Source organism: Lolium perenne, chromosome 4, assembly GCF_019359855.2.
Source record: "Lolium perenne isolate Kyuss_39 chromosome 4, Kyuss_2.0, whole genome shotgun sequence".
Taxonomy (NCBI): domain Eukaryota; kingdom Viridiplantae; phylum Streptophyta; class Magnoliopsida; order Poales; family Poaceae; genus Lolium; species Lolium perenne.
In genome coordinates, this window is record NC_067247.2 from 330,647,305 (window position 1) to 330,664,322 (window position 17,018).

The window sequence follows — 17,018 nt, forward strand, 5'->3', positions numbered from 1 at the left end:
AATGAACCTCGCATAGGAAGAGATTACATAACCACGTAACTATACCCACTTGGGATAGGTGTGAACGCATTCACACAATCTGGGATGAATAAAAAAATATCTCTAGCAAGGGAATGTGCTTTCGAACTCAATCGAATTTAACAAGTGTTACACTATGATGCTTTTTGTGGATTGGATTGGTTTTAGCAAGTATATGATTTCTGATCGGATAGGAAACCGAGGAAGCATGAGCTCGTCCCTAATATAACTAATAATTCATATTTCATTTATCGTAGGTTCGCTAATGCGTAGGGGGCGCTAGGAGCCGATGTCCTTTCTACGGAGCCTAGCATTGGTAGTGGTACTTCCGCTAGATAAGAGCTAGGAGCCAATGTCCTTTCTCCGATGTGTTTTCTCTGAAAATTTTGTACTCCCTACCATCCAAATTAAGTATCGATGATTTAGCACAATTTTTTGCACAATTTTGTTGCGGTACTTCCAAAGAGTAAACCCTCAAACCTTTTGATATTTTGACAAACGTGACAGCTTTTCGGAGGTGATTAAGTCAACAAGTACTCATGTCATGTTCCAACATAATAGCGCCGAAAACAACAGCAAATATCAAGAGGAGCACTTACGACCTACTATGCTTTTGTTGCACAGTCATTTCCAGTCCTTTCTCTGTGATATGTTTTGTCTCGCATTTTTCCTCGTCAGTTGGAAGCTAGCCTACTTCACCATAAATTTATGTTTGCTATCAGTAGGTTTGGTGTCGCTATATATGAAGATTTGTTCAGCATCAACCCAGGCAGCGGCAGGAGATCCAATCATGCAGCTAAGATTCATTTTTTTTTTTTTTGAACAGGGGCTGGTCCCGAAGGACCGAGAAGCATTCATATCATATCGTCGGTGGATTTACAAGTTACATCAAGGACCCTAAGAAAATAAGAAATAGCAAACAGGTCCACACTTTTTTCACAGAAGACCCTAGATCTAACCAGAAAAGCGCCATCGGGTCCAGCTCCTTTTCCACCAAAACGAATCTTCGCACCACAGTCAACTGCCTCGTCGCCGGGGACGTAACCACTTGGGGCGGGGCAGCGGGAGCTCGCTGTGGTGGAGCAGAGGGGCCTCCTTGGCATGGTAGCCTGGAGGTTGTTCGTCGCCTTCAGTCGCCGGCCGAAAGAAACCGAAGCCGCCAACAGAGGTGGGAGTGGTCGCCGTTCGACCATTAGAGACGGCAACGAACGCAACGCTGCCGTGAATGCACTCCCAAGAGAAGCTTCACCACTCCCCTGCTGCAGATTCATCCAGCAGCAGCCGCGAGGATGGAGATCCATACCTTTCTCGTCACCATGACGAGTGAAAAGAGTAGAGCTCGATTCTTGGCTGCCACCACCGAATCCACCAAAGGACCTACTCAAGCTTATTAACGGAGACGCCGACGTTGCTCTCGCCGGCCGCACGCAGCACCTCGCCGCCACGACCATGAAGAGCACCATCGCAGACCACCACCCGCAGCTTGAACACGGCGGCGGAGCGCTCCAGACCGGCATCAAGCCGAAACCAGACCAAAAACACCTAAATCTAGCTACTTCTGTACATGGGAGGGGACCCTCACCTGCCACAACGCCGGCAATCGCCGGAGAAGGGAGGGAGAGGGGCCAATCGGCCCAGATCTGGAGGGGAACGAGAAGAACGGGAAAAAGATTCATCGGGGTTCAGGAGTACGTACGTGCTGATATTGTCTTCCACACGCATCAGGGCGTCATCCGTCGGATACAGGCATTTCACCCGCCCGCATTAAATCCTGTCCCGATTATTCAACGAAAAAGACCAATCACAGTGTGTGCAGATGGAAAATTAATGGAGCACTTGAGATGATGGAAGCGTGCTGATAGCACAGGTGGTGTGCGACAGTACGAGCAAAAAAATAGCAGCACGTGCGGAAGCACTTGCAATGTACTCTAGTACAAACAGGCGATGATCGGTGATCAAGTATATTTTGTAACAGAGGGTGTGATTTTGCTCAACCGTGCACCTCATTTTTGGCTTGTCACAAAACCCAGAACCATGTCTTAGTACAGACGGGCTCGGCGACAGTGCTCTCGAATGAACGCACTGAACCCACAGCGATCAACTGCAGAGAGGGCAGCATCCAAAGTGAAGTCGGATCAAATCAAACGACCTCACCCAACCGTAGTAAATGGATGTGACATGACATACAATGGATAAGGTCCGAAACAGAGATGAGCATGAGCAAGGGGCATAGCGGCAAGGAAGATCCAGAGAAATTTGTTGCGCTGATTTGGACGATGTGCCCTGTCCTATCATCAAGAGTTGAAATTGTTGCTCGATACAATGGAAACCTAGTTATTGTTGTTAGTTGGCAGTCGCAATTCTGCTGACCGCTGTCGTGAGCCGTACCTCGTCAGACTGAAAATATCGGCCTGACGCCGTGCCTGGTAGACCACAAGGACCAAACTGTAAATTACAGCAGCTTCGCATGGAAGAAATAGAAGGCCAAGAACGAAAATTTAATTTTAAAGATTGGCAGGGGCCGCGCGGACGCGTACCCCCTCTACCACAAATTACAACGTCCACTCTCCCACTTGGGGAGATGGTAGACCAACGCACTAACCAAGTGCAATGTTAGCCATTAATCTAGGCCACGACCCTTCTTGATCGGCCGTAGACCCCGTCCAGGTAAGTGAGTTGAACGTGGCACCGGGCGCCTCTTATATAGCCAGCTTCCCAGCGTCATCCTCCTTCGGCTTCCGAGGTGGTACTAAAACAAGAGCATCGCCTGTGCAGCCGTGAGAGGACGGTGGTGGGTCGTATCATGGGCCTGTTTCTGGTGGAAGCTAGATAAGAAGTGTGCTTTCGATGACTCGGCCCAGTACACCAGGTACGAACGTCTTGTTTTCCTCGGCTGGGATCAAAGCAATGGATGATGATTCTGAACTAACGAACGCCTATCGATAAGAGAGACCAGTACACCACGTTGATGTTTATGCTCGTAATCTACTTGGTTGATTATTTTTACTAGTACTAGTGTAGTAATACATATAACTTTCCTCGTCATGGTAATTTGTCCGCCGTTGTAAATCATCACTCTTGATTCAAAGTCATAGTGAGCACTGTAATACGTAAAGGACACCATTGCCAGCCGTTGCTTATTGTTGCAACGTCGGCCAACACTGGTGCAAAAGCTGGCTTGGGATGCCACATAAACCTTGATGAAACTCATGAAAGATAGGATATGTGGAGGTGCAAGTCGGGGTCACCATTGTTGCAAGTTGAATGACATACTGTTGGAAGTCGGCCACCCTCAACCGGCAGTGCTGCAAGCCAAGATTGATGAGGCGCAAGGTCGCGGGGAATCTACGAAGCTAGTAGGCAAGCTATGCGAGTGTTGGGTATCATTGTCGCGGCAATCAATGCTTCAAACCAAAATTGTGGTGTGAAGATGTTGCGGGGCGGTGTTGTGAGGTGTATCGAGCACGACGACGATGCTACGGGAATGGGTCGATGTTGCTAGAAGTGAGGGCTCATTGTTGTGTCTCTCTACCCTCAACTCAACATACCCACGCGCCCCATCTCACAGTTTCGAAGAGGGTCAATCTAGGAATCGTCCCCCATTAGATGGCCCCGGAGGGGGGCGAGCTGGGAATCATCCCATCCGGCAAAAGACTAGCGAGCCAAAAAAAGACACACGCTTTGTGGCTCGAGGGTGTTGATCGGATAGAAATCCAAATGTTTTCATGTGTGTGGGTTGAAGGAAACCATATTAATAGGATCCGAGGATGGTTCGGGAATGGATGAGGAAGATGACCAACTATATTATGCATTTTTAAGAAACTATATATATTTTATTATAATGATATTTCCAAAACCTATTTTTAGAGATGGCACCACGTTTTACAACTGCAAAAGTGAATGCCTCGCGACTGGGTTCTTCATTAAGTAGGTGAAAGTAGTGTCTACTGCTATGAAAAATTGTTTATTTGACACTAGCTTAAATGTGATTCCTTATTTAGCTCTAAACAAATATTTTATTCCTAATATTGTCATTTAACTACAGTGGTGTTAGCTGAGAGACGCTTTTGCCCCTTAACAACTTGTGGTCAAAAGAAATTGTATACACGTGAGGTCAGCTTAAAAAAGGAAAACCAATCCCGATCCAAAAAGAAGAGAGGTCACACCCGATCCCCGTTTGTCCCACCGTCCATCTTCCCATGAAGCCCGAGCTCGAGGAATGTGTGCCGCCGTGAACTCCACTCGCACGGCCCCTTTTCCACGCAGTGCAGGCAGACCCATCGCTCCAACTTTCCCTAGTTTCAAAGGTTCATCCTTCTAAATCTAGCACTACCGCCCTATCTTCCATGTTGTCGGAGATCCTCATCTCCACCGCGCGACCCCCAGGCCCGGCCCTGGGGCAGGGCTGGAGGGGCGGCCGCCCCGGGCCCAGGAAAATGAGGGGGGCCATGTACATGTGTTATGTTATTGCTCGTCTGGCCCAATTTCACAACATGCATAGCAGAAAACGATATAGGGCCCAGCGCACCATGGTTTCATTCATGTGAGGCTGGCGATTGATCTCCGCTAGAGGTCTGCGACGCTCCCGTTCGTTCTCGTCCCGATCTACGATTTCTTCAGTCAATCACAAACACCAGCCACCGGAGCTCGAGTTACCTAGGTGGCTATGTCGCTACCCGTATATGGCATTGTGATCTGAGTGAAGATCAGCCAGGCTGCCATCGAGACGGCGTGATTCCAAGGAACTGTAAGGCATCTTTCTAATTCTCTAGCCTATGCTGTAATCTTGGAATCATGATTGAGTAATAGTCAATCAAATTATATAGGAGTCTGACGATTAAAATTTGAAGTTGTATGGTTAAATTGGCGTTGTTGTCGCATGATCATAATAATCGACTCATTGTACGGAGTACATTGTTTACATATATATTGTTGAGAGATGTGATTTTTAAGTTTGACGTGATAATCAGATTTCTTCTGTTGAGACGATGGAGTAAGTTAGTAATTTTGTACCTTTGCACTAATTTTCGATTTTACTAGTCTATAATATATGAAGAAATTGAGATCTAGTAAGCTAGTAGCTTTGTACCTTTTGAGATTTTTTATTACTAGTCTGTAAAAAATTATAGGGTGAAATTGAGATCTTATTGGCTAGAAGCTTTGTACCTTTGTGCCCATTTTGACTTACGATGACATTCATATTGTCTCTGTCGTCACCAAAATTTTCTTGGAATGTAAAAGAATTTTGGAGGCCTTGAAATTTAGTTTCGCCCCGGACCTTTGAAACCTCAGGACCCGGCCCTGGCGACCCCGCCTCACTCAATCTCATGCACGTTTGTTGGCTGACTGTTCCCGATATCTGCACATGTCGCTCGTTGTCCTAGCCCCACATTAGAAACTCCAGCCGCAACACGTCGGTGTGGTCGTACATTGTGACCCTAGACGTGCAGTGCACATGCGCCCTTAGCCATTGACGACACATGGTTATACCAGCAACTTATGTAGGCCTTGTTTGGTAGTGGAGTATTTGTAGGGATGGGGGAGTATTATCCCGGCCCATCTCTGAATCCCCGCACATCCCCGATAGCCTATTTGGTGGAGGAGTATTGGGCCGAATAAATCCCCGCCCATCCCCGGTAAAACTCGTCCCCGGCCCAATTTTGGCTTGGACTAAATCCACGACCTAGAGGTCGCGTATTATCCCCGTCCCCGCTCGTCCCCGTCCGAATCTAGACTGCACGCAAGCGACGGCGGCGAGGGTGATGACCCACAAGTATAGGGGGTGTATCGTAGTATCTTCGATAAGTAAGAATGTCGATCCCAACGAGGAGCAGAAGGTGTTGACAAGCAGTTTCGATGAAGGATTCACTGTAAATGCTCACAGACAGGTATTCAGGGGGGTTTGATGTAACAGTTGAATAAAGTACGAGTATGTAAAGTGCGAGAGTAACAATTGCAGCGAGTGGCCCAATCCTTTTTAGCACAAAGGACAAGCCGGTTTGTTTACTTATAATGACCAAATGTTCTCGAGGACACATGGGATTTTAGTCTAGTGCTTTCGCTACATATGGCTAAATAATCTTCATTGTTATGATAAGTGTTGTGTGGGTGAACCTATGCTAATGTACCGCCCTTCCTAGGACTAATACATACTTGTGATTATACCCCTTGCAAGCATCCGCAACTACAAGAAAGTAATTAAGAATAAATCTAACCACAGCCTTAAACTCTGAGATCCTGCGATCCCTCCTGCATCGATATACCAACGGGGGTTTAGGTTTCTGTCACTCCGGCAACCCCGCAATTAGCAAACGAGTACAAGATGCATTCCCCTAGGCCCATAAATGGTGAAGTGTCATGTAGTCGACGTTCACATGACACCACTAGAAGAATAACACCACAACTTAAATATCACACCATTGAATATTACTCAACCATAATTCACTACTAACATTTAGACTTCACCCATGTCCTCAAGAACTAAACGAACTACTCACGAGACATCATATGGAACATGATCAGAGGTGATATGATGATGAATAACAATCTGAACATAAACTTGGTTCAATGGTTTCACTCAATAGCATCAACAACAAGTAGAAATCGATACCGGAAGAGTTTCCCCTATCAAACAATCAAGATCAAACCCAAATTGCTACGGCGGTGACGGTGTCCAGTGGTGATGACGGCGATGTTGATGGTGGAGATGATGATGATGGTGATGGCGATGATGTCCAGCTCGATGACGGTGACGATGGCGTCGATTTCCCCCTCCCGGAGGGAATTTCTCCGGCGGATTCCTGCCCGCCGGAGAGCTCTTTTCTCTCTGGTGTTCTCCGCCCCGCAGAGGCAGCTGTAACTCTTCGCGAGGTACCCTCTGTGGCTTAGGTCTTCGGGACGAAGGGTTTGGCGAAGAAAAGGAGGCGAAAGGGGTCGTGGGCCCTCCACACCACAGCCGGCGCGGCCAGGGCCTGGGCCGCGCCGCCCTAGGGTGTGGGCCCACCCTGGCTGCTCCTGGCTCCTCCTTCTGGCTTCCTTCGTCATCTTGAAAAATAGGATTTTTGGTATAATTTCCTTCCAGAGTTGATCTTCCGAAATATTGCGTTCTGACGGTGCTTTTTCCAGCAGAATCCTGGCTCCGGTGTTCGATCCTCCAATAACGATGAAACATGCAAAATAGATGAAATAACATAAGTAATGTGTCCCAATATGAAATATATCAATGAATAACAGCAAATTATGATATAAAATAGTGATGCAAATTGGACGTATCAACTCCCCCAAGCTTAGACTTCGCTTGTCCCCAAGCGAAACTGAACTCGATAGACATGACCACATGTTTATGGAGTGAAGAGTCGATAAATAAAATACGGACAAGAAGCATCATATTCATTCACACAGGACATTATAGTAAACAACCTCTTATAACTCATATTGAAACAAGTATAAGGTAATCACAAGTAAAGGTGCATGAGAAATCATGATTGGTGATGGCAAACTTCGTTCTTGGTCAGAGAACAATTAACAGATTATATTTATCTCATTGAGCAGCGCTCTCATGTTAAAGTTTATAAGGCACAACTTGCATACTCAATCGTAATGGTCTTCTCATAATCATTGATAACTTGCAAAGCTATATTCATTCAGATAAAACTTGTACTAAACAAGGAAGAATAAAAGACATGATGTAGCAAATCACAATATAATGGTTTGATCACAACTACTCAAATGCTTGCTTGAGATGGAGGGAAATAGGTTTACTGACTCAACATAAAGTAAAAGACAGGCCCTTCGCAGAGGGAAGCAGGGATTAAATCATGTGCTAGAGCTTTTTCAGTTTTGCAATCATATAGAGGTAATAAAAGTAACATTTTGAGAGGTGTTTGTTGTTGTCAACGACTGGTAGCGGGTATTCTAACCCCCTTGCCAGACAACCTCCTAAGAGCGGCTCCCATATTATTTCCATTTTGTGTGGCACTCCTTCCAACCTTTCTTTCACAAACCATGGCTAACCGAATCCTCGGGTGCCTGCCAACAATCTCATACCATGAAGGAGTGCCTTTTTATTTTAGCTTAATTATGATGATGACACTCCCCCAACCTTTGCTTACACAAGCCATGGCTAACCGAATCCTTCGGTGCCGTCCATCAATCACATACCATGGAGGAGTGTCTATTTAGTTTAATCAATTTGGGACTGGGAATCCCATTGCCAGCTCTTTTTGCAAAATTATTGGATAAGCGGATGAAGCCACTAGTCCATTGGTGGAAGTTGCCCAACAAGATTGAAAGATAAAACACTACATACTTCCTCATGAGCTATGAAACATTGACACAAATAAGAGATACTAAGTTTTGAATTGTTTAAAGGTAGCACATGAAGTATTTACTTGGAATGGCAGAAAATACCATGTAGTAGGTAGGTATGGTGGACACAAATGACATAGGTTTGGGTTAAGGTTTGGATGCACGAGACGTATTCCGTCTCGGTCTGAGTCTTTGGCTAGCAAGGTTAATTAGCAAGCATAAGAGTCGAAGGAAACAAACAAATATACATATGATAGAAACAATCATGCATCTTCCTTGCAAACACAAACAATTTTAACTTCAGAATAATAAGCTATGAGCTAACAAGAAAGACAATGAAACAACTACATGTATTTCTCTTTTCTATTTAAACTTCAAAGTGTTGTTGCTATTGACCAATGCTAAGTTTGCCAAAACCAAATAGATTTATTCAATGCTCCCAAAGTGATACCAATACTAACAACAAGGTGAATCATATAGTAGAGATTGCAAACTAAAATAAGATGTGCAATATGTAAATGATAAGACTTCCCATTAATATTCCATAACGATAACTCACACCAAGGGATACATAGACAACCAACCAAAGGAGAAATACTTCCAAACGCAACCCATCTTATATGATAACTTCCCTACTCATGATATGACACTACTTGACAATAAAAGTAAAAGGTAGTGATAATGTGATACCGCGGCACTCCCCAAGCTTGGAACAAACCAAGGGGATGCCAATACCGATGATGAATTACTCCCGCGGCGATGACGGTGATGAATTCACGACAAGCTTCTCAATAAGCTCCTGAAGCTCGTCAATCCCGTATATGAGGTTGCGAATCATCTACGAGTTGTGCTCGACGCGGTTAAAGAGTCCGTCTCGATGGCGAGTCCCAGCTCTTGGAGTTATTTCCCCACTCTTCACCTCGTGCTCCTTCTCTCCTGCAGTGTTAGAACGATCTATATCCCACTGGCTAGGCAATGCTGCCTTGGGAGTCCCTTCAATTTGATTATTGAAAATTAGATTGTGGAAGGGGTGATGAGTGCCTGATGGAGATGTTTTCGGAGCTAGGTAATGACGTGGGACCGCTCCTCCAGTGCGAATTCTTGCGCTCTTGTTTGCACTAAAAGGGTTGTCCACCACCTTGATGCTTGCGATGGTAGCACGCGGGCGTGCGCGCGAGTCTTCCTCCACCTCTTCTTCATCTTCTTCCTTGACGTCCTTGTTCTTGGAGACCATGGTGCTTCTAAACCGAAAACAGATCCTGGCGAAACAGCTCGAAACAAAACACGTCGAGAAAACGATATACGGACCTCCAGGGTCCGGGGATTATATAGCAAAAAATTTCTCGACAAAAGGAAAGCACCAGATCGAACCCGAGTCGGAAAGGGGCGACGAGGCGGCCAAACCATAGGCCGGCGCGGGCCCAGTCAGCCGCGCCGCCCTATGGTGGCACCCCCTCGTGCGTCCTTTCCACTCCGTTTCGAACTCGTAATTTCTCTTATTTTCCAAAAACAGCGAAAATATTGTTCGGAAAGTAAATTGCGTACTTTTCATTACCAGTACTGTTACCTATTCAAAATCGAGTTCTGGCGGACTGTCAATTTGCCCTTTGATGTAGGCCTCCGGTGTTTCCACTTGAATAATATCAACATCAACATTATAAGAATCACCCGAGATATAATGCTTGAGTCTTTGTCCATTCACCACTTGCGTAGCATTGCCTTGGAGAGAGCTAATTTTGATTGCTCCTGAACGATACACCTCCTCGACAACATATGGTCCTTCCCATTTCGAGAGTAATTTCCCTGCAAAGAATCTGAGACGAGACCGATACAATAGGACTTTATCCCCAATATTAAATTCTCTTTTGATAATCCTCCTATCATGCCATTTTTTAACTTTCTCTTTAAAGAGCTTAGCATTTTCATAAGCTTCATTCCTCCATTCATCTAGAGAACTCAATTGCAACAACCTCTTATCACCGGCAAGTTTAGGATCTTTATTTAATTCTCTAACAGCCCAATAAGCTTTGTGCTCTAGTTCTAGAGGTAAATGACAAGCTTTCCCATAAACCATTTTATAAGGTGACATTCCCATGGGATTTTTATAAGCAGTTCTATAAGCCCAAAGTGCATCCTTCAATTTACTAGCCCAATTCTTTCTAGTTTTATTAACGGTCTTTCCCAAAATAGATTTAATCTCTCTATTTGATAACTCTACTTGACCACTAGTTTGAGGATGATAAGCAGAAGCAATTCTATGATTAATACCATACCTAGCAAGAGTTTTTCTAAAACCTCCATGAATAAAATGAGAACCTCCATCGGTCATAATATATCTAGGTACTCCGAATCTAGGAAAAATAATATCTAAAAGCATTCTTAAAGAGGTCTCACCATCAGCACTTTTTGTAGGTATAGCTTCCACCCATTTAGTAACATAATCAACAGCAACGAGTATATGAGTGTTACCTTCTGAAGACGGAAAAGGTCCCATAAAGTCAAATCCCCAACAATCAAACGGTTCAATAACAAGAGTATAATTCATTGGCATTTCATTACGCTGGAGATATTACCAACCCTTTGGCATTCATCACAAGATAAAATAAACTTTCTCGCATCCTTGAAGAGAGTTGGCCAATAAAAACCTGATTGTAGAACCTTTTGCGCGGTTCTTTCTCCGGCGTGATGTCCTCCATAAGCACTACCATGACATTTACTCAATATCTCCTGTTGTTCATATTCAGGGACACATCTTCGCATAATACCATCCACTCCTTCTTTATATAAGTGTGGGTCATCCCAGAAATAATACCTCAAGTCATAAAAGAATTTCCTCCTTTGCTGAGCTGAAAAGGTTGGAGGCAAGTACTTGGAAACAATAAAGTTAGCATAATCAGCATACCAAGGACTGTCTCGCGAGCTCACCTTTATTACAGCCAATTGTTCATTTGGAAAACTATCATTAACGAGAACAGGATCATAAGCAATATTTTCCAATCTAGACAAATTATCAAAGAACAGGATTCTCATCACCTTTCCTATCTAGAATATTTAACTCAAATTCTTGCAACTGAAGTACCCATCTAATAAGCCTCGGCTTAGCATCTTTCTTTGTCATAAGGTATCTAATTGCAGCATGATCAGTATGAATAGTAACTTTTGAATCAACAATATAAGATCTAAATTTATCGCAAGCAAAGACTACAGCTAATAATTCCTTTTCAGTTGTAGCATAATTTCTTTGAGCAGCATCAAGAGTTTTACTAGCATAATGAATAACATTCAGTTTTTTATCTACTCGCTGTCCAAGGACAGCGCCTACAAGAAAATCACTAGCATCACACATAATTTCAAAGGGTAAATTCCAATCGGGGTTCAACTATAGGAGCGGTTGTTAAGGCTTTCTTAAGAGTTTCAAACGCTTCCTTACAATCATCATCAAAAACAAATGGTACATCTTTTTGAAGAAGATTAGTAAGAGGCTTTGAAATCTTAGAGAAATCTTTAATAAATCTCCTATAAAACCCAAGCATGACCAAGAACACTACGAATACCTTTAACATCCCTCGGATAAGGCATCTTCTCGATTGCTTCAACTTTAGCTCTATCAACTTCAATACCTCTCTCAGAAATTTTATGTCCCAATACAATTCCTTCATTAACCATAAAGTGGCATTTCTCCCAATTAAGAACAAGGTTAGTTTCTTCACATCTCTGCAAAACTTTATCAAGGTTTCGCAAGCAGCTATCAAAAGAATTCCCATAGACGGAAAAATCATCCATGAATACCTCTACAATACTTTCACAAAAACCATGAAAAATAGCAGACATGCATCTTTGAAAAGTAGCAGGAGCATTACATAAACCAAAAGGCATGCGTCTATAAGCATAAGTTCCATAGGGAGGTAAAAGTGGTTTTCTCTTGATCTTTAGCTTTAACAGCAATTTGTGAAAACCCAGAATAACCATCAAGAAAGCAAAAATGAGTATTTTTAGATAATCTTTCTAGCATTTGATCAATAAAGGGTAAAGGGTAATGATCTTTTTTAGTAACTTTATTAACTTTTCGAAAATCAATGCACATTCTATACCCTACAACTACTCTTTGAGGAATGAGCTCATCATTATCATTAGGCACAACAGTCATGCCTCCTTTCTTGGGAACACAAAGGCACAGGACTAACCCATCTACTATCGGCAATAGGATATATAATACCAGCTTCAAGGAGTCGTAGTACCTCATTCCTTACCACTTCCTTCATCTTTGGAATTAGACGACGCTGAGGTTCAACAACAGGCTTTGCATCATCTTCCATATTAATAGCATGTTGGCAAATAGAAGGAGAAATCCCCTTCAAATCATCAAGAGTGTAGCCAATAGCGCCTCGATGCTTCTTCAATATTTCCAATAACCTTTCTTCCTCAATCTCTCGAAAGCTTAGAACTAATAATAACAGGATATATTTTCTTATCATCAATATGAGCATATTTAAGATTATCAGGTAAAGGCTTTAAATCAAAAACAGGATCTTCCTTTGGTGGCGGTGTTGTACCCAAATCTTCCACCGGTAAATCATGCTTGAGAATAGGTTGGCGAAGAAAAATTTCCTCAAGCTCATCTCTTTCTTTCCTAAAAATTTCGCTCTCGCTATCCTCCAAATGTTGCTGCAAAGGATTATTAGGAACAAGAACAATAGATGCACATTGCTCCATTTTAAAATCATTACTAGGCAAATCAGCTTTATAAGGAGTTTTAGTAAATTTAGAGAAGTTAAACTCATAAGATTCACCAGCGAATTTAGTCAAAATTTTCTCTTTCTTGCAATCTATAATAGCTCCACAAGTATTTAGAAAAGGTCTACCAAAAATAATAGGACAATAATCACTAGCAGCAGAACCAAGTACCAAAAAGTCAGCAGGATATTTAATCTTACCGCATAAAACTTCCACATCTCGAACAATACCAATTGGAGAAATAGTTTCTCTATTAGCCAACTGAATAACCACATCAATATCTTCAAGTTCACAAGAATCAATTTCGTGCATAATCTCCGTGTAAAGCTCATACGGAATAGCACTAACACTTGCACCAATATCACATAATCCATAATAACAATGATCACCAATTCTAACAGATAGCATAGGAACACTAGCTTGTTTGGGTTTATTAGGATGTGAAACAATATTAGAAGCATCTTCACAGAAAATAATATGACCATCCTCCACATTTTCAGTCACAAGATCTTTAACTATTGCAACAAAGAGGTTCAACTTTTATTTGTTCTTCAGGTTCTACAGGTTTCTTTTCACTTTTATGAACCGCACTATTTATAACAGAGTACTCCTTCATTTTAGCAGGGGAAAGGAGTTTTTTCAATATAAACCTCAGGAATAACATGATCAGCAGTTTCAACTACAACACATTTATTAATAGATGAATCAATTTTATCTTTATATGGTTCATGATACTTATCAAAGTTCTTCTTTGGCAATTCATAATGAGAGGCAAAAGCTTTAAAAGATTTACAGACAACTTGAGAATCAAGACCATATGTAGCACTCATATTACGAAATTTATCAGTATCCATAAAAGCTTCAATGCATTTATAATCATAAATTATACCCGATTCTCGATCTTTGTCGTTCTCCCATCCTTCAGTATTTTCTTGGATTCGATCAAGAAGGTCCCTTTTAAACTCTTCTTTGTTGCGTGTAAATGATCCAGAACAAGAAGTATCCAGCAAGGTCTTGTCTTGAAAAGAAAGTCTTGCATAGAAATTATCAATAATAACATTACCAGGAAGCTCATGAATGGGGCATTTGAGCATTAAAGACTTCAATCTCCCCCAAGCTTGGGCGATGCTCTCTCCATCATGAGGCCAAAAATTATATATGCGATTCCGATCCTTATGAATTTCACTTGGAGGATAGAACTTAGAATAAAACCGGGGCACAATATCATTCCATTCAAGAGAATCCCCATTATCCAATAATTTATACCAATGCGCCGCTTACCGGACATCGACAAAGAGAATAGTTTCTTCCTCACTTCATCCATAGCAATACCTGCACATTTGAATAACCCGCATAATTCATGCAAAAACAGTAAATGATCACCGGGGTGGACAGTTCCATCCCCTTCATAGCGGTTATCCATAACACGTTCAATAATTTTCATAGGTATTTTATATGGTATTACTTCCTCACCTGGCGCTTCATCCACTACCGTTGCAGTAGTAGTAGATTTCCCAAATAGAAATTGAAGAGAAGATCTCTCCATAATGACTTATAGCAGCAGGCAGAAATAAAATCAGCACAACAAGAAGGTTTTCCTTACCAATTCCACTTACCAATAGCGCTTCACTCCCCGGCAACGGCGCCGGAAAATAGTCTTGATGACCCACAAGTATAGGGGTGTATCGTAGTATCTTCGATAAGTAAGAATGTCGATCCCAACGAGGAGCGAGAAGGTGTTGACAAGCAATTTCGATGAAGGATTCACTTGTAAATGCTCACTGCAGGTATTCGGGGGTTTGATGTAACGAGTTGAATAAAGTACGAGTATGTAAAGTGCGAGAGTAACAATTGCAGCGAGTGGCCCAATCCTTTTTAGCACAAAGGACAAGCCGGTTTGTTTACTTATAATGACCAAACGTTCTCGAGGACACATGGGATTTTAGTCTAGTGCTTTCGCTACATACGGCTAAATAATCTTCATTGTTATGATAAGTGTTGTGTGGGTGAACCTATGCTAATGTACCGCCCTTCCTAGGACTAATACATACTTGTGATTATACCCCTTGCAAGCATCCGCAACTACAAGAAAGTAATTAAGAATAAATCTAACCACAGCCTTAAACTCTGAGATCCTGCGATCCCTCCTGCATCGATATACCAACGGGGGTTTAGGTTTCTGTCACTCCGGCAACCCCGCAATTAGCAAACGAGTACAAGATGCATTCCCCTAGGCCCATAAATGGTGAAGTGTCATGTAGTCGACGTTCACATGACACCACTAGAAGAATAACACCACAACTTAAATATCACACCATTGAATATTACTCAACCATAATTCACTACTAACATTTAGACTTCACCCATGTCCTCAAGAACTAAACGAACTACTCACGAGACATCATATGGAACATGATCAGAGGTGATATGATGATGAATAACAATCTGAACATAAACTTGGTTCAATGGTTTCACTCAATAGCATCAACAACAAGTAGAAATCGATACCGGAAGAGTTTCCCCTATCAAACAATCAAGATCAAACCCAAATTGCTACGGCGGTGACGGTGTCCAGCGGTGATGACGGCGATGTTGATGGTGGAGATGATGATGATGGTGATGGCGATGATGTCCAGCTCGATGACGGTGACGATGGCGTCGATTTCCCCCTCCCGGAGGGAATTTCCCCGGCGGATTCCTGCCCGCCGGAGAGCTCTTTTCTCTCTGGTGTTCTCCGCCCCGCAGAGGCGGCTGTAACTCTTCGCGAGGTACCCTCTGTGGCTTAGGTCTTCGGGACGAAGGGTTTGGCGAAGAAAAGGAGGCGAAAGGGGTCGTGGGCCCTCCACACCACAGGCCGGCGCGGCCAGGGCCTGGGCCGCGCCGCCCTAGGGTGTGGGCCCACCCTGGCTGCTCCTGGCTCCTCCTTCTGGCTTCCTTCGTCATCTTGAAAAATAGGATTTTTGGTATAATTTCCTTCCAGAGTTGATCTTCCGAAATATTGCGTTCTGACGGTGCTTTTTCCAGCAGAATCCTGGCTCCGGTGTTCGATCCTCCAATAACGATGAAACATGCAAAATAGATGAAATAACATAAGTAATGTGTCCCAATATGAAATATATCAATGAATAACAGCAAATTATGATATAAAATAGTGATGCAAATTGGACGTATCAGAGGGAAGCGGCGGCGAGCGGCGAGCGGAGAGGCGGCGAGAGGAGCAGCGGCGAGAACTGCAGGAGGGGCTGGAGAGGCAGAGAACCTTGCCGGCGAACACAAGGATGGATCCCGCCTAGCCGCTTCACATCAGATCGCCACCGTTTTTGGTATCTCACCGGCGACGCCACCTCCCGCCGGTCATGTACTCCGGTCTGCATCCTCCCAGGTAACCCCCCATCTCTTTCTCTCTCTCCGGGACAGGATCGCCGGTTGCAGCTAAGCTATAGTAGTGCGGATCCTCGTCGATCTTGCTTCACGCGCATGGCCTGCGCCAAGGAGCCGCAAGTCCACAAGCAATCCATGACAAGAAGCTCGTACAGTACCAGATGTGTTTGTTGACCGTGGCATGGCTTGCATTTGCATGGGGAAGGAACGCTCTCGGTGCTATTTTAAACTGTGGCCACACCGGGTCGTTTCCTTCCCTGGACGAGCTCTGGGAGGCAGTAGTAGCAGCACGGCGGCTATGGCCTGCAGAGATACCAACGCGAGGGCCAGCGACTTTCTGTTGCGCTACATTGTTATACGGAAGTACTGAAGAGTTAAAACTATAAGCCTACTTGTTGTTTCAGTGTTTTCATTTTACATACTATATGCTCCTGTGAGTATGCAGCTCATTTTCCAAAATTTACAAGATATAAGCTGGGGGTAGAAACATCACTAGATTAACTAATTCTGATCCCAAGGTTTTGCCTTGTGACAACCAATATGCTGAATTAATTGGTTGGTGCTGTGAAAACTGCTTG

The 17,018-nt window shown here is 43.4% G+C and overlaps 1 non-coding gene across 1 annotated transcript; it reads right to left on the bottom strand.

Annotated features, from left to right (window-relative positions):
• Positions 1–2,533: 2,533 nt before the first annotated feature.
• On the bottom strand, positions 2,534–2,693 carry LOC127297813 (U1 spliceosomal RNA). The gene has a single exon (XR_007849502.1). It is a non-coding gene; the product is annotated as a U1 spliceosomal RNA (small nuclear RNA).
• Positions 2,694–17,018: the final 14,325 nt, after the last annotated feature.